Source organism: Peromyscus maniculatus, chromosome 23, assembly GCF_049852395.1.
Source record: "Peromyscus maniculatus bairdii isolate BWxNUB_F1_BW_parent chromosome 23, HU_Pman_BW_mat_3.1, whole genome shotgun sequence".
NCBI lineage: Eukaryota > Metazoa > Chordata > Mammalia > Rodentia > Cricetidae > Peromyscus > Peromyscus maniculatus.
Window position 1 is genome coordinate 54,995,892 of NC_134874.1, and position 5,988 is coordinate 55,001,879.

General features: G+C 48.7%; 1 long non-coding RNA gene across 1 annotated transcript; it reads right to left on the minus strand.

Moving 5' to 3' along the window:
• Nucleotides 1-2,217: 2,217 nt before the first annotated feature.
• Nucleotides 2,218-5,748, minus strand: LOC121825364 (uncharacterized). Its single transcript, XR_013047531.1, has 3 exons — nt 4,524-5,748; nt 3,596-3,715; nt 2,218-3,166 (listed from the first exon to the last, which is right to left on the minus strand). It is a non-coding gene; the product is annotated as an uncharacterized LOC121825364 (long non-coding RNA).
• Nucleotides 5,749-5,988: the final 240 nt, after the last annotated feature.

Consider the following 5,988-nt stretch of genomic DNA (forward strand, 5'->3'; position numbering starts at 1 on the left):
TGTCCGTCCCCAGAGAGGACCGGAGGCCACAGCAGGTGGCCACCACATCTGGAAAGCGGAGTCCCTGGCTGCCATCCTTGCTTCCTGGATGACCTAGACTTGGCGGGGCCACACAGCCCTCCTCCAAGTGCTGGCTGCACTGTGTACTGACCACTGCCTCTGGGCAGGCTCTGGGGGGGCCTGTGTGACACTGAAAGAACCTGTTCCTTATCCTGAGTGTCCTGGGTCACTGTGGAGTGGTGGGCTCTGGGACGGAAGCCAGGAAGGCTGGACAGAACTTCTGGGAACCACGGGCAGTGGGAAAGAGAGTCAAAGAACGTGTCCCCAGGAAACTGAGACCTGAACCCAGTTTCCACATTGACAGGTGTGTGTGTGTGTGTGTGTGTGTGTGTATGTTTTTGTGTGTACATATGTGTATGTGTGTGTATGCATATGTATAGGTGTGTGTGAGTGTGCGTGCATGTATGACTATGTACGAGTGTGTGTGTGTGTGCAGATGTGTGTATTTATGTGTGTGTATGTATGTAGGTGTGTGTATATGTGTGTATTTATGTGTGTGTGTATGAATGTGTGTAGGTGTGTATGAATGTGCGTGTATGTACGAGTGTGTGAGTGTGTGCATGTGTGAGTGTGTGTGTGAGTGTGTGTGAGTGTGTGTGTGTGTGTGTGTGTGTGTGTGTGATTGCAGGAGGGGAACATCTGCAGAGGTGTGAAGCGCAGGCTAGGGCTGAGGGCAGGAAGCAGTGAGAGCTGGGGGAGCAGCACCCAGGGCTCCCAGCAGTCCCCAGGGGCTCACCCTAACCCTGAAGTTAGTCCAGCCCTGAGAGAAAACTGACTTGCTCTGATTGGTCCAGTAGCCCAGCATCTCTGGTAAAGCTCAGGGAGTGTCCTCCACAGGGCTGCGCCCTTAGCTCACAGGCTCCACAGAGACATCAGCTTGCATCCTGGGAGGCAGCCTGTGCCCTGGGGAGGACACTGGGGCCCTTCCAGGGGACAGCTAGGAACTAGAAAAGGCAGAGCTCTGGGAGGTCACGTGACAAGGGTCTGCAGTTAAATCACACTGACCTGACCCTAGAGTAGGCCAGACCCAGCTAAAGGGAGCTTCTCTCACACAGGGTTTCCAGGTCATCCCGATTCTCCGGCAGTGTGTAATTACCCATTGTAATTCATTACTTAGTTAGGCATTTATATTTGATTTAATTAATTAAGCATTTATTAGGTGGCCTCTCTGTGGCAGGCATTTCACATCCTAAAGCCGCAGAAACCCGGACCCAGCCCTCCAGGAGCTCATGGCAGGACAGGCGGGTCCATAAATAAGTTTCGCAGGCACAGCGTGAAATGTGACTGTGGTGGCTAGAGTCACCACTGTGGCTGAGTGTGGTGGCACATTCCTTGACTCTCAGCACTCTAGAGGCTGAGGCAGGGAGGTCTCTATGAGCTCAAGGCCAGCCAGTGTTGCAGAATGTTAGTGGAAGATGTGTTACATTTGTTTATGCCGTGGAATATTTGTTTAATGATGCAAAGATGTGTTGCATTCTTTTATGTTGCATTTGTTTAACTCTGTGAAGCTGTGTTACTGTGCCTGTCTAAAACACCTGATGATTTAATAAAGAACTGAACAGTCAATAGCAAGGCAGGAGAAAGGATAGGCGGGGCTGGCAGGCAGAGAGAATAAATAGAAGGAGAACTCTGGGAGGAAAAGAAGAAAGAGCAAGAAAACAAGGAGAGGAGGATGCTAGGGGCAAGCCACCCAGCCACCCAGCCACCCAGCTGCACAGCTGCACAGCCACCCAGCTGCCCAGCCAGTCATGGAGTAAGAGTGAAACTAAGATTACAGAAGTGAGAAAAGGAAAAAGCCCAGAGGCAAAGGTAGATGGGATCATTTAAGTTAAGAAAAGCTGACTAGAAATAAGCCAAGCTAAGGCCGGGCATTTATAATTAAGAATGCATCTTCAGGGGCTGGAGAAATGGCTCAGCAGTTAAAAGCACTGGCTGCTCTTCCAGAGGACCCAGGTTCGATTCCAGCACCCACATGGCAGTTTACAACTCTCTGTAACTCAAGTTCTGGGGTACTTGACACCTTCATACAGATACACATGCAGGCAAAATACCAGTGTCCATAAATAAAAAAATTTAAAAAAAGAAAAAAAATGATTTATTTGGGAATTGGGTGGCCGGCCCCCCAAAAGAGCAAAAACAACCAACAACATGCCAGGGTACAATAGTAATAATAGAAGAAGAAAGAAAGGAAATAACTCTTGCTGGCCAGGGGCTGGGGTTGGGAGGACTCGATGGTCCATCTTGCCGGTCTGACTGATTGCGATGCCTGGGGTACGGGTAAGATGGGGCCGGACGGATCACAAGAGAGCAAGTTCAGCTCCAAGTGGCACAGCTCCAGCTGCGTTAGCCATACCTTTTGACCTTCCGACTTTAGTAACATTGTAGGAAGCATGACGTCGTGATCAGCCAAACACAAATTCTGGCTCAGAAAACGTGGCTTTGGATAGCCCACTCTTCCTTGCTCACGCCATGACAGTCTCAGGGAACAGCCACATACCTGGTGGGCTGTCCAAAGCCAGCAAAGCGGTCACTCGGTATGAACTTCGAGCCCACGTTGCCCAATACTACCGGCTGTGACAGTTCCCTGTAGCACCCCGTGTATGGTGACAGATCCCAGGAGCAGGTTAGTGGCCCAGCCTGTGTTTGTCACTACTTCGTCTTGTCAGGCTCTTCACAGTCTAGTAGTTCTTTGTTTTAGTTTGGGGACAGCCCCAGGTGGCCTGGAACTTGCTATGTGGACCAAGGGGGTCTTGAACTCATGGAGAGCCTCCTGCCTCTGCTGCTTGAGTGCAGAGAACCCAGCGTTTTAAAACAGGGCTCGGTGATTGGACTTGTAGTCCCAGCTACTTGGGACACTATGGGAGGAAGGGAGCCCGTGAGTTCAAGGTCAACTGGGCAACACAGTGAGATCCCATCTCAATAAACAACAAACAGACAAACAAACAAGGAAACCAACCCCAGGCCCCCGAAGCTCAGCATTTTAAAGAAGCAGCATTAAAACACACCTCGGGCCTTCTCTTGCCTGGGGATCCAACTGTATCCTTCCGCTCCCAGAATGCCCACAGGTCAGCCTTCATCTATGGTTATCTCACCTTTTCTGGAGCCCCTGTTGGGTAAATGAGTACTTGATGAAAGCCAGTTTCTAGAAAGATCCCAAGGGTCAGCTTGTTTACAGCTATAGAGGCAGTGGGACCTAGGAGAAGGGAGCCTAAACATGAAGTGGACTAAAGTCTCATGCAATAGCCAACTTTATTCAGAGCATCAGACAATTTATACTCTGAGGGTTAAGAAAAATGAGTAAGGAGGCATACAATCACAAGGACAAGCTGCACATCCTGTCCTTGTGGCAAACATGTTTTCCCACAGAGGCATATAAACAAAAAACAAGGGCAGTTGTGATGAATGATGTAGAAAGAACTCACTCCTATCTGCCGCACCTGGGAAGACCATGGAAGCAACTCCAAGAATTACTCTGTGTTTTTGAAGAAAGTGAGGTTCCCAAGACTCTTGTCTTTTCTTCTTAGAGTTTTCTCACCTCACGCGACTCCCTTCTTGGACCGTGTTCCCACACAGCTGACTGCCCCCTCTTCTTGTTTGGCCCTTGGAAGTGAGGGTGCACATTTCCTCCACAGGACTGCATTCCACCGATCACGTGCTGTGAAAAAGAACACTCAGATTCACCATCTAATTCCATTTCTGCACAATGGAAACGAATCTACCACTTCTTTTAAAAAACTGTATTTTTACATGTGCGAGTGTTTGGATGAATGTATGTGTGTGCACCACACACTTGTGGTGACTGCAGAGGCCAGAAAAGCGTCAGACCCCCTGAGCTGAAGTGACAGACAATAGTCAGCCATCCCGTGGGTGCTGGGGATGGGACCTCCTCGCCACCCCCTCCAGAGAAGCCAGAGCTCTTCTCCACTGGACTGGGTGTGGTAGTTCACATCAGAATCCACACACTGGGGAGATTTAGGGTTACTGAGAGTTCAAGGCCGATCTAGCTACAATGTGGGAACCCGCCTTAAAACAAAACACAAACAAACAAAAACAACCAAAGCAATAAAAATCAATAAACAGATATGTTATGCCTCTCTCAAAAAACCTAACCGAAGCAATAAAACCAATTAGCAAATATTTTATGCACTCTTTTTAAAAAATTAACGGTATATCCCCACCACATGCAGCTTGTAGTCTTTCCTTCCTTTTCCTTTTTCTCCTTTCTTTCTTTTTCTTTCTTTCTCTCTCTCTCTCTCTCTCTCTCTCTCTCTTTCTTTCTTTCTTTCTTTCTTTCTTTCTTTCTTTCTTTCTTTCTTTCTTCCTTCCTTCCTTCCTTCCTTCCTTCCTTCCTTTCTTTGTTTCTTTCGTTGCTGCTGGTGATGTATGTGGTACGTGTTTGTATGTAGCCGTGGGGGTTGGGTACACATGTGTCTAACCTTATTTTTTGAGACAGGGTCTCTTACCGAACTCAGATCACATCCGTTTGGCTAGGCCGTCTGTCCAGTGAGCTCCAGAGATCTGTCTGTTTCCACTTTCCTGGTTCTGAGATTGAGACCTGTGCCCCACAACCAGTTCTGGATTCAGATGCTTGTGCAGCAAGCGCCTCGTTGACTGAGTCGTCTCCCCAGCCCGCTACTTATTAAAAAAAAAAAAAAAACCGCTTATTTTCCTCGCCCGCATCATTCTCTGGAAGGAGAGAAGGAGATGACATTTCCTATTAATGATTTTCCGGGAATAATTTCATACTCTGGCTTCTGTCTTATTACATAATGAATTATAAAAGGTACCCTTTAATCATGAAGTTCCAGGACATTTATAATAACTTTCAAAACAGCTGTGCATGCAGATTTCATGACCCCACCCCAACAAAGCCGTAACCTTAAAATATCCAGAGAGACTGGATGGTATGGGTAATATTTTAAAGGAAATGTGCTTGTACACAGAAGCATTCCTTCTTAAAGGAGCGCTGGCATTCATTCTTTGGCATACAGTATTTTCATACAGATCATAAATGTCCTAATTGGCTTTCTGTTGCTGTGATAAACAGTGGGACTAAAAACAACTTGGGGAGAAGAGGGTTTGCTTGGCTTACATACATCCAGATCCTGGTCCGTCATCCAGGAAAGCCGGGGCAGGGACTACGGGTGTGTGTGTGTGTGTGTGTGTGTGTGTGTGTGTGTGTGTGTGTGCTGTTCACTGGCTTGTGTCTCCACGGCTCACTCCTCTTGCTTTATTACACAACGTGGCACCACCTGCCCAGGGACTGCCTGGCCCCCCCATCAGTTAGCATTCAAGAAAATGCCCCCACAGACTTGTGTGCAGGCCAGTCTGATGGAGGCAACCTTCAGTTGAGGTTCCGACCTCCCGGGTAACCTTGGTTTGCGTCAAGTTGACAAAATCTAGCTGGTACTATAAACAAGAAGCTGTGGCCATGAGTGCCGGACACTGGGGGCTGGTGTGCTCCCCTTGTCGATCCTTATCAACAGTCCTTCCTACAGGGATTTGTTTGCAAGGTAATTGTTTAATCTGTTGCCTGGATGGAGAAACTGGGGCTCAGGAGTCCAGATGCCTTGACTAGAGAAAGTCATTTAAATCAAGTGTCCAGTGAGGTTCCCATCGCTGTGGTGAGCACCACGACCAAGAGCCTACCTCCGGCTTACAGCCCATCATCAGGGGAAGTCAGGCAGGGACCGGAAGTCAGGCGGGACCAGAAGTCAGGCGGGGACCGGAAGTCAGGCAGGGATGCAAAGCCGCAACTGAAGCAGAGATGACAGAGGAAAACTGCTTGCTGCTTATTCCCCCCGCTTTGTTCAGTCCGCCTGCACCGGGCTGGCAGCCCTCAGAGTGGGCTAGGCCCTCCTCTGTAAGTCAGCAGTCAAGGAAACACCCCACAGGCCGATCTGATGGAGGCAGTTCCTCGGCTGAGGT